General features: G+C 39.4%; 1 protein-coding gene across 4 annotated transcripts in view; it reads left to right on the top strand.

Moving 5' to 3' along the window:
- Positions 1 to 12785, top strand: part of LOC138749255 (syntaxin-1A-like) — a 323823-nt gene that overhangs the window by 82398 nt on the left and 228640 nt on the right. The window lies entirely within an intron of this gene.

The raw sequence follows: 12785 nt of genomic DNA, 5'->3' as shown, positions 1-12785 counted from the left end.
TCCTCAGCAGCACTGCATTTTAATCAGATTTTCTTCTGAATTTTAGTAATCTTCATCCCCAAACAGTGTTATCTCTTCTCCACCCCCCCCCCCCCCCCCCGTTAGTGGAAAGCGACCTGCCCCGTAGGTTTGGATCAACTACTGGATATGATGGTCCTCTCCAACGTGCCCCACCCCCGACAACATGCCAGTACACACAGTTTACCCTCCGCTAAATTCAGCTTTGGCTTCTGAGATTTAATAATGATAAGAAATTTTAATTATCTAAAAAAAACCCAGTTGCCTTATTTCCTCTGAGTTTTCATCTTTCTTCCCTCATTTTTATTAGCCAGTTTGTCCTGGTGAATTAGTTTTTGTACTCCCTTATTCTCCATTGGACACAATGTCTTGGGTGTAATGTGTGGACTGAGAGAGTTACTGGTAGGAGATGTGCTGAAGCCTAGACACTGGGCTGGTGGAAGCTCGTAGAAATTTGAAAAATGAATTCACTATATACAATCTGCTCTTTGCCTTTTAACCATGTGTGGTTTAACATTTTTAAATAAAGAGTATATCAAGCATTGAATCACTGAGATACAAAGGTTTTATAAGTTTGGGTACAGTTGATGTTAATTGGATCAACCAATAAGGGGGTGAAGCACGATCCCTTCATTAGTGCGTGAGTGAATTGGGTGGGTGTTAGGAAGAAATTTTCTTTCTGCGGCATGAATGCAGAAGTACAGAAATGCTCGAGTGGTAGCAGCATCAATGTCGGTTCAGATTATGAGGTAATGGGAGGAGGGAGGGGGTGGAGAAAATTGCACTGTATATATTTGAAAGGAAAAAGTATGTATCATGGTCAATGTGGTTTATGGTGTGAAAAATAAAAAAAATTTAAAAAAAAACTGCTGAAAGCAGTGAGCGACAAATACACAAGTTTCTGCTGCTTTTAGAGTGATTTAGTTACAGAAACGTGGCACTATTTTGATCCCCTTATTTGCAAAAAGTATTGGAGGCAGTCACTAAGCTTATTCCTGGGGTGAATGAATTCATAAATTTATAAATCTTCGTCCGCGAAGCCAAGCCAAAGAAAGAAAGAACTAAATTAGCATTATATTCTTCACAGTTTAGAAAAAATGAGGGGTGATCTTTTTGTACAATTTCCACCTGGGAAGGTTGCAGGGTAGATATTTGGGGGGGGGGGGGGGGGTGTTTCCACTAATGGGACAATTGCATAAGGGAAGATTGGGAAGGGGGAGAGATATTTAAATCTGAGTTTGGGGGTGGTAAATCTCTGGAATACAGAATTCCAGAAGGATGTAGAAACTTGATCATGGGAGATAGTTAAAGAAAACAAAAATACAGTTATGAGAGAACAGGAATAGAGAGCTTTGGGGACCAGGCAGCAGTTTGGGGCCATGGTCATGTTGAATGGAGGGTCAAATCCTGCTCACAATTTGTTTATCTGTCTGAAGCATCAAGAGTGCTGATTGGCTTGGTGCTAATCCACTGCAACTGACTCTGAGAGCGCCATCTAGAGTAAAATGTGTCAACTAATTTATAAAAAGTGGGAAAACACAACATTATATGTTGATGGCTCATTTTCTTATTGCCCCATCAATGTGGATTATTGCTAAATAAAATTATGGCATTTGGAATAAATTGTCTAGTCTATCATTTTATTGTGCAGAAAATCAAATCAAATATGCTCCATTCTGAGGGGGAAAAAAGTCCACATTTGTAAAGTTCTCCAATGGGGGGGGAACACACCGATTTGAAGGCACTCATTTAGCTAGCACCTATCTATTTGCAGCAATGATTCACGTCCTGGCAGCTCCTGTGCATAAACTATCTATTTTCAATTCATATTGGAATCTTGCACAAACTGTTCAGTTTTCCCTCATTTAGGACATATGATCTCAACAGTCATGTAAACAGCAGGTCAGGCAGTATCAGTGGAGAGAGGGAAGCAGATAAAAATGCAGGTTGAGAATCTATCATTGCAACCATTCTGATAGTTCCATCAAAAGGTCATAAACATGAAATAATACCTTTCACAAACCTCACAGCTGCTACCTGAATGTTCTGACATTTTTGTTCTTTCCGATTTTTGCAACTGTGGCATTTTTCACACTGTAGGGTAGTCTCATTTATTTGTATGCAATGCTGCATCAGATCTTTGCCGGGAAATTGGTTCATCAGCTGCAGTTTTGAGGAATTTGATGTGAAAGAACAGTATGCAGTTGGTTTTATTCTAATGCAATTATGTGGGATCCAAATACATAAAGGGGCATAATTTTCCAATCCTGGTCATACACAGTGAGTTATTCTACTTTGAGGCCCCCCCCCCCCCCCCAGATAGTAAGAGGATCTCAGCTAATTATTTGCATACAATCAATGTGACAAAAGAAACTGAGTGAATCCAAATGGGTGGAAGAAAGAACTAGTCTGTGGCCGATGCCAGTTGCAGATACCATAGCAACATTGCTGATTTTATTGTTGATGCTGCCAATTTTAAATCTTTTCCTTTAAAACATAAAGCACAGCCCCAAAGTTATAAATGTTCCTGACTTTATTTTGGTGGTTTCTGGAGATCATTTTGTTGAGATTCTTGAAGTGCAAAGAATAAGGTGGCATTTTACTTTCCCAAGAGGATTGTAAGCTTCTCTGGAATGGGTTGGGCAGCGGTAGTTGAATAATGACAACCCTAGTCTGTTGTTGCCCACTACGGTACTACTTTGTCCCACCCAAGAAATGTCCTCCACCAAATGAATTTGAATGTATTGCATCAGCAGTCTTTTTATGTACCGAATGAAACTGTCAGTAATGATAATACACAAGAAGGAGTTGGTGCTGCAGGTTGGAATGCAGTATGCTTTGAGTAGTTCTTGTGATATGGTTTGGTTATCTTAGTGTGTTTCCGTCCTGGAAAAGGGTGGTCTTAGTAAAATTGGGAAGTGGGTGTGGTTGCATTGGGACCCTTTAAATTTGGAGTCACTTTCTGGTTGGTACAAGGTTGGAGAAAAGCTGGGTCAGAATGAACTGCTGCAGGCTTTTCCGAAATGGAATGGCGTGTCCATGATCTGTCAATTCTGTGAGAGCTTTGTGAAATCCCAAGTTTTCCTCTTTATCCAATGATCTTTGTTAATAAAATACCTCCTAATGAATGACATTCCTACTGTAAGTGGGAGGGAGGCAAGAGTTTATCACTGGTTATAAAATGTGCCGTCTTAAAAAGAGGTTGAATGTGTCCACTCCCTGCCAGTTTCATTATCACAGATAGAGTTACAGTAGATGAGCATTCAAACACCCAGTCCTTCTCCAAGAATTATCTACAGTTACAGGGGATTTATTTTAATTGATAACTCCACTTGGAATCTTAAATTTGCTAATGGTGGAAGTAAAGAGACTGGAAGAACAGCGTTAGTTGACAATGAGTAAAAGCCACTGTGTCAGCTCTTTGATGACAACACCTTTTAATGTTATGACTCATCTTTTGATGCTTAATGGGCATTGTCAAGCAGAATCTTGGACATCAAGGTATCAAATGCAAGAACAAATGACAAAACCACAATGAAACCTTTTTCTTGTTAACCTTAATAACTACCAAATTAATTGGCCTTGCAGCATTGCCACTTGGCATCTTGAGTGAGAAGCTAGGCATGAAATAATTTCCAAATGAATGATTAATTTTGGAATCCACAAATGGATTAGTGAATGTTAAAGCCACCAGATACATTTTCATTCAGTAGAACCCAGTCACCTTGCAACTATTTTGACCTTCTGGTTTCACATATTGTTCATTTACCATTTTCTTTTTTATTCCCAGGAGATAACATAGGCTAACTGGTTCCCCTTCCCCCACCACCATGCTGTGCTCCACGAGGGCCAAATTAGGTGGCATGTTGGCTGCCTGTGTAAAAGACATTAAAATGGAAATTGGTTTTTGTAGTTTTTGGAACAGCAATTGACATGTGTTTTGGCTGAGGGTAATCTGACTGAGCTGCTATTCAGGGAACCTGACGTTAATACATCACCCTGCCAGAATATTTTGGGAAATTAGCTGCAGCATTTCTGGTGTGGTGCAGTATCTTACTTGTGATCAGTAAATTAATTCTGAGACGTGTTCATTGTCTGTGCCCTGTTCTGAATCTTCTAATTGCCCCTATCACTTTGAGCACTGGATAAATGCAGGATCAGGGTTTATCATTTAATCCTGATTTAACTGAGTAAGCTTCAAGCTTTCTATTAGAAAATCATATGTGATTTGACTCTGATCCACAGGGATTATAGAAGCAAACACCTCAATTTAAGCTAGGGTAAATCTAGGGTTTACCAAGAACAAATGCCCCAGGGCTAGGTTCAGTTCCAGTTAACAGCAAAAGCTTCTCTAAACTGCTTTAGCAAGTAATCTTGGGATGCCGACACTTTGGATTAGATGTAAAGCTTCTGTCTTGCAGTCTCAAAAAAACATTCCAGAACCCATCATTCTATATCCTGCAACAGTTGTCATTGGGTCATTCTCATGGAGATTGCTAAATTGACCCTAGCTTTTAACTCTGAACTGATAGTAAGTAGCACAATATGTCCCTACTCACATCTTTCCAAGTGTTTGTCTGTTTTCAAAAGCATTTGCTGGTGGTGAATCCAAAATCAAATGGAAGGACTTTCTCCAGCTGATCTGTGAAGTCCTCGTTGGGTTTTAAGAGATCCTGTATCGTAAATGAGATTTATGACCATTTCACATCACACAGTATAAGTGCTGATTCTCAAATATTATATCCACCAGAATTTTCCTTGTGTTCATTTGGACAGCTTCACAGAATGATTGTGCACAGAAGTTGGTCATTTGGCCCAACTGTGCTTTTTTTTTGTGTGGGAAAGAACATTTCAATTGGTCTTGTCTGCATTTTTCCCCCATATTTTATCCTCCCTAATGTTATTCTTTATTGAATCACTTTCCACCACCCTTTCAATCAGTAATCTTGAGTTATAATAATCCACTCCCTAAATGTTACTTTCCACACTTCACCTCCAGAATTTTGCTGTTTAGGAGGGGGGATGGGAGGGAGAAAAAGAAAATAAACACAAGGAAATAGCCCCTTGGCCCACTGATTCTAATGCTATAAACCACCCATTTACACTAATCCTACATTGGCCCTATATAGTCTTCATTCCCGTAGATTCCCCTCCCACCGTTTCTCCCATTCCCCTTTACGATAATTTACAGTAGTAAATTAACCTACCAATTTTGCATCTTCGGAGGAAACTAGACCATACAGAGGGCACTCACAGGGGAACTTGTAAACGCAACACCTTGGGTTAGAGTTGAACCCATTTCTCTAATTCTGTGCTGCACTGGTTCAATGAAATGATCATCTTTTTCCCTTTTAAACCAATCTGGAAGCCATTAGTGGGCTGTCATCTTGCTGATACACCCCATCACTAATTCAGAGGATCACTTCATGGATCCTGAACCAGATTGGATCAGGCACTGAGCCAGTGACCTGAGTGATTTTCTTAAACAAAAGATTATAGGGATGGAGAAAAGGAAATTTAAAAAATCGCAGATACTGCATATCTGAAATAAAAATGCAAATGCTGGAATCACTCCAGCCGGGTAGAATCCAGGGAAAGAGAAATGGAGTTCATGTTTCAGGTCAAGGAGCCTTTGTCAGATGGGCTGCTGAGTGTTTACACCAATTGTTGTTTTTAAAAGGGAAATGTAACTTGTTTTTTTCAAATGATTTCAGTGAAGCAAAATGTTTTGTGTTTACACATGTTTGTATTTTAATGGCTTATGTATCTGAATGTCAGAACATCTGTGTAATGATCTTCAGCTTTGACTACAGTCAAATCTTGGGATGGAGATTGCCTGTCAAGGTGCTTTGAATGTTCCCTCCTATGAGGTCATGCACTGGGAATCTTTAGACCAGTTGGAAAGCTCTACATATGGACCAGTTAAATATGGGCTAACCATGGGTTACGTTGTTGACTAAATATGCATATTAAAATCTAATCAATATAAATTGAAATGTAAATATTCTGAGTATAACAACCACTTATTAATTAAAAAAATTATAATTATGTGAAACATACATATTTTTTTCCATTATTAAACAATATTTCATCTCATTATGCCATCTATTAATATCAATCATATCTGTATCTTTCCACGTACTAGCAATACATTTTTTCACTACGGATAAAGCTAAATATACAAAAGCAAGCTGAAACTTATCTCATCCCAAACCTTTCAGAGGTTGCAAACTACCCAATAAAAATACTGTTGGAACTAAAACTATTTTAATCTTATGCAGGTATTCTAAAAAAGATTGAATTTTCTTCCAAAAAGATTGTATATGTATACATAACCAAACAGCATGAAAAAAAGTTCCAACTGTATCACCACATCTAAAACACAAATCTGATTCATGAAAACCATATATTTTTTTAATTTTTCAGGTGTCAAATATAATTGATGTAAAAAATTGTAATTAATCATTGCATAATGTGCATTTATCAATCTAATTAGACTATCATAACAGATATCTAACCAATCCTCTTCAGAAAAAATAAAACCAATATCCGCTTCCCATTTAACTTTAGATTTATCCCAACCCTTTTTATCCATACCATCCTGTAATAGTTGATATATAGATGAAATATAACCTTTCTCTGGTACCTTCATAAGAAGTCTCAAATTTAGTCATTTTAGGAAAAATTAGGTAAAATCTACCAAACATACATTTTATCAAAGATCGAATTTGATAATAAAGAAATAAAAAATTCTTATCAATACCAATCCCAATGTATTCCTAAAAAAAGGTGGATTTCCATGTTATCTTTGCTCCTCCTCAACTACTATTCAACTTTAATTAATTTGTCATCTGGCTCCTTTGTTTCATTTTAATTGTCATTTGGAGAGTTATAACTTCAATTGCCCTTTGTTTTTTTCTTTTTGGGAAGGAATGTTGTCTGCATAAATTGCAGTATCTTGAAATGGTCACATTTCACAATATACCTGGTTTTCTATGGTACCAGTTCAATGAAGTAAAAACATTGTGAAGCACTTTATGGGGGAGAAGAAATGTACCAATAGCGAGTGTTTATTTGGGAAGGCCAACTGCTTGGTCAAAAATATACGGCAGGCAGGCAGAACAGAAAGAGATAGTGGGAAATGTCATTGGGATCAGGATGGCAGCGGGTTAACAGTGTTGTATTGCTGGAGGGTAGAGGACACCATGTAGAGCAAAAATTTTACATGAGGTTTGGGGTAGCAGGAGTTAACTAGGTCAGTGGGAATAGTTTGATGATTGTGAATCATTGTGGGAGATGGAGATGAGAGCTTTTGAGTTGGAATGGGTGGAGGGCACTGGTGGATGATGTGAATAAGTAGGGAGAATAATCTCAGGATGTGATCATAGTGGGTGTGGGAACTGATTTGGATCAGGGGTATAATGTGTTGCTGACAGGTTGTGGGTGGTTAGATGGAAATTATTGGGAGTGAGTGGATATTGAGGGAGGGAGATCTAATTATGGAGAGGCAAGATGAGCAAAACTAAAGTCAAATCTGTAAGTTGCAGTCTGCTGGGGATGTTGTGATCGATCTGGTGTGAGTGAACAGATGAGTCACCAGGCCTCCCACCCCGACTCACCTCCACGAAAATAAAGTCTGAGCTCCACGTTAAAAAGGCATCAAATAGTCGACTGAATTTGAAAATGCAAAATCCGTGATGTCTGAAAGCTCCACGTAAAATGCTATCATTGCTTATTCAATCAGCCATGTGGAATTTTTGGGTAGAAATTAGCAGCTTCCTGATTAGTTGGTGTGGAGAAATAAAGCAGATTAAGGTCAATAACTTGAGTGGCCTACACTAAAGCTGAGGTTCTTCTAAGGCTTTGGTTGCCCCCCCCCCCCCCCCCCGGGCCTTTTCCCTCTCCTCAATTTTAACAAACCTTTCCACCTCTGCAATCTTGGATTGCTACAGCTCCCTTCTCTTGTGAGAGTGAGTATTTTAATTTGTCTCTCTGCCCCTGTTTCTTCTCTGTTCTTTATCTCTGAACTCCAGCCCATTGTTATCTGACATGTCATTGTTTATTTTTTTTCCAGTTCAGGAACATTGAATCCTCAATACTTTTAATTTTCTTGATTTGTTTTTGCCTCAGGACAATTTTGCTCTGCACAATTAATTTACCTCATTGTAGGAAACATCTGTTGTTGCTAAACATGCAATCTTGTTCCTTCACACACCCACGTTTTGGGAAGACCGATCCCTGTGTGTCTCTTGCAGTGTTATTCAGTATGCACGTGGCTCTTCACATCAATGCAGTTGTATCAGTGAACAAAATTACATTCATTATACATATCTCCTCAACATGTTTGGGACAGTAATTACAGAAAATTCTTTGCTTAATTATATAACATTAGTAGAAGTTTTCTGATGTCGTGCGACAGAATGGTTGCTGGATTTGTGATGCTCAGATACTCCAAGAAGCCAAGTGGTCCTCGGCAAGCAGTAGTGAATATTGAGACGCAAAGAACAATTTAATTGTAATCCAATTGTTCCAGGTATCTGTTGTGTCTTTCAGCCTCACACGCTTGTATGGTTCTATTCCTACTGACCTGAGAGGAGACAGCACATCCTGAACAACAGCTTCTCCTTTCCCACATCATTATGGCAGTCTTTCAGTCCTTGGTTCCTTCTTTTCTGCATTCTCTCTAATAGCAAATTCAAGGTCGAGTTGGCTCATTTGAGGGTGTTGGATCCTAACTTGATGTCTGGGTTGAGCAAATATCATGTCAAAGCACTTTTCAAGCCGAGCTGCCGACTGTAAATTTATTGAGTTGGATTAATTGCTGCCAGTCCCTTTACCCTTTCCTAATTGTAAAACTTAGAGGATCAAACTGCTGATGCTGGAAGATGCCTTGAATTAATTACTGAGAAGCAATCCTTACAATAATTATGTACACACTAAACTTTGCAACACTGGTACTTCCTTATTGTCTGCTCTCCGAAGGTCCACTTGGCATGCAGTCCAGGGAGTGTTAATATTTCAAGGTGAATTTTGGGAGGATTGAATTGGATTCTGATACAACTGCTACTCCTCCCCATATTTTCCACTCCAGCTCTCCATGAAATCCTTAATTACCATCTAAAAGCCTGTCACAGGCCACAGCTGAACATCTGATAAATTGACTTTGATTTGAAGCTTTAACTCTGCTTTTGTTTCCGCAGATGCTGCTGAATATTTTGCTGCTTTTGTTTCAGGACATCTGAAATCCTGCTATGTACCTGTCCCTTGACACTTTTTGTACAAGACCCTTTTAGACATACAGGCCATTCCAGCACACAAGCGCTTGCCACCCAATTGACGTACAATCCCTGGTACGTTTTGAATGGTGGAAGGAAGTCTGAGTACCCAGGGGAAACCATGCAGATGGGGATAATGTGGAAACTGCTTTTAGATAGCATGGGATTTGAACACCAGTCTTGATCGCTGGCCCTGTAACAGCATTGCACTAACCTTGTGACCAGTTTTTATCATGTCCAAATTTGTTACTTTGATCTTTCTACTCGATGGCCTTCCCCTTTACATAAAATCTCAACAAGCTTGCTGAAGGCCATGCTTCATCTATCACCCTGATCTCTTAAAATTGAGCTCAAAGAAAAATCAAAAATTGAACAAAACTATCCAACTAGGCTTTAAAGATTGCCAGTCAGCTTTTGTTATTTTTAAAAAAACTCTTGTGGAAGAAGTCGGCTTTTGCCATCATGGAGGGAGCTATGTTCTCCCCTCTGGAGTACGAATGCAGAGCCTTAAAATTAAAACCAAGATAATGGGAAATTAAATTGAAAGCATAAATTCACTCTGAGGGTGGTCTTTATTTGATCACAGAATCAATTGCATGATTTCAACAAGTTGCATTTCACTAGAAAATTATTGAAAAGAAAAATTTTTAAAATTCTACGTACCAAAAATCTGAGTTTTTTCAATATTAAAAAAAAGCACTTAATGCTGTGAACCTTAGCAGGCTAAGCGGCATATGTGGAGAAAAGCTGTGTTATTTCAGTTTATTCATCCTTCGTTAGAACTGGAAAAGTGAGAAAAAGTGCTGGAAGGTGGAGAGAATAGAGTGAAGGGGCAACACAGTTGCTTTTGAATCGGCTTCAGGGAAATTGAAGGTGTTAATCACTGCTGATCTTTCTGGAGGATTGTAATTAGACAGTGAACGGGGGTGGGGGTCGAGGGGGAGAAGAAGAGAAAAGAGGAGTACAAAACCGAACGTCCAGAAATTGAAATAAAAGACCAATTTAAAAAAAAAACTATATTAAGGGTTTCCTGGGCTGCAAACAATTAACAAATAAAATTTCAGGCATCAAACAGTAATAAATTAAAACATAGTAATGAGCTCATTGAGTCATGACATTGGTTTGAGGCCCTGTTCCTCTTTCCCCATGACCAAGTGGCCCAGGATGGGATGGGATGAAATATTCACGGGATAGGTTTCTGGAAGGAATAAATTGTGGGGACTGTTCAATGTTTTTTTATCTTCCCCAAACATAGTAAGAATTCTGTCATCACTGAAGATGACCTTGTGTCTCTCCAGCTTTCTTCTTTAAAAAAAAATCAATGTTTGTGGCATCATAATAAATGCTTCATCGACCAAGAGCCGAGTCAGCACAAATGTGCAAATGATGGAAAAATATATTCTTGCAAATCCTTAATTTCCTCTTAAGTGAGAAGCTGTGATGGATGGGTAGAATTTGCATCAGTCTTGTGGTGAGTGGTCTGGCAGTAATTTGGTGATAGGCTGGAGATGTTTACTGAGCAGGAAAACTTTTCTGTGAAGGTACCTTGAATGTCATACAAACAGAAATGTGAGCATCCTTAATACAAGTTGCAATAAAGCAGGTGTCATCTCAGATCTCTGCTTAAGTGGGGACAGGCAGCGTGGGGGCGGGGGGGGGAGGGGGGTGGAAAAACATGGGTCTGCTTTCATGGCTGCAAACTGCATCGGAGTGGTAGTCATTTCAAAGTGGGAACCATGACTGTTGGTCAGGCCAACGTGGCCTTAGTATGTGGAACTGTTTCAGCTTCTGTAAACTATGTTTGAAAAGCAAAATTGTGGATGCTGTGAAACAAAATCTGAAGTGAATACAAAATAAATTCAAAAAATGCTGAGCAAGTCATGAAGTGTCTGTGGAAACAATTAACATTTCAGATACTTCTGAATTGGGGAACAAGAGGAATCTTTTGCCAGTAGCTCAAAGCTGGGAGAGGGATAATCAATGGGGCTATCTCCAACAGATTGAGGCCAAATGAGGGGGAGATAGAGTAGCAGTTAGAAACCTGGGAGGTATTGGCCTGCTGATTGAGTTTGGAAGGAGGTAAAAGGAGTGGAAGTGGAGGATGGTGGGTCTCTCACTTGATTGAAGTTGGGGTTGGAGGGGGAGGTTGTGTGTGGAATGGTGTCGTTCCAATCTATTGAAAAATGGGGAAAGTATAAATATCAAAAATTTTCGTCCCAAAAATCAGGCCAAATAAGCAGGTTGATTCAGCAAGAGGTAAGTGGGAAAAACCTTTGCATCATGCCTAATTCCATTATAAATTGCCACCAACATTGCAAAATATCTGGGTTACTTTGTCTCGTTTTAAATTGGGCTTCTTCATAATTAAGGCAGAGATTTGCATCAGTATTCTGTGGTTTGGGAAGGCTCGTCAGTGTGAAGGATGAGACTGACATTTTGTCAGTGGTCAATCAAGTTCCAATATGAATAAGTACAGATTTTCTCAGTTTCCTTTGGGAACCAGTTTGATGAGAGGACTTGATTCTACAGAGTTGTTTGTACAGTTGAGAAATATTCACACACATTCCAAAATGGATGATGCCAACGCTGTTTTTGATTGAACTTGAATGAGGAGGGATACGAGTGTCCACAGTATCTGGGCAGTGTTGAGTGTTGCAGGTGGAAAACAGGGATTTGGTTCGCTGGAGGTTTTACTCCGGTACCAGTGTACAGGTGGAGGCTAACCCTGCGGAAGAGCAAGACTGAACAGAAATGTATCACCTTCACCATGTTGGCTACATATGCTACATTAGCTGTGAAAGGCAAAAATAGCTGCCTCAACTTGCCTTATTTCTGGCTCCTTTTTTCGTGCGGTTTAGGGTCCCTCTCTGGTCATTTATAAATATATTTGTTGGGTGACTGATGGATTGTTTGGCAGAATTAGATGTGCAAATTTCCCCAGTAGTGCTAGCAGTCAGAATGATGGAAGACTTTTTATTCACACCTATGGCTGGGTTCTCACTTGTACAGAATGCTATGCTCAACGGAGCATCACAGGACCAACCAGAACATTCATCAACCACAATGAATTTCATTCCATCAGTTCTCTACAACCCTCCAACTGCAAGAGTTGAAGCAACTGCAAGCTAGTGTCTGAAAGTTGCTGGACAAAGGAGCCCAATAGACAAGATGAAAGGGTATGTTCTTCAATGCTACTGATGAGCACCACGAACAATGCAAGCCTTGTTCAACAAGGTGTGTGCCAGATTGAATGTTCCTCTGGTGTTTAGGGGAACTTGAAGCTGTCCCCTACTTGAGCAATGAGGAAAATAATGGCAAGAAAATAGCATCAGTATTATAGGGACAGGCCAATTATTTATTCCTCGTTGATGTTGTATAGCTACTTGGGATTCTGAGAAGATCTAACGGCTCAATGGTTTATTTGTGTATTATCATATTTCCCCCTACCCATCACCATTTGTATAAAAACAGATTTATAACCAACCAATACAA

The sequence above is a fragment of the Narcine bancroftii genome, chromosome 14 (genome assembly GCF_036971445.1).
Source record: "Narcine bancroftii isolate sNarBan1 chromosome 14, sNarBan1.hap1, whole genome shotgun sequence".
NCBI classification, from domain to species: Eukaryota; Metazoa; Chordata; class Chondrichthyes; order Torpediniformes; family Narcinidae; genus Narcine; species Narcine bancroftii.
The sequence above is the reverse complement of the archived record's forward strand: the minus strand, read 5'-3'. Positions and strand labels throughout refer to the sequence as shown.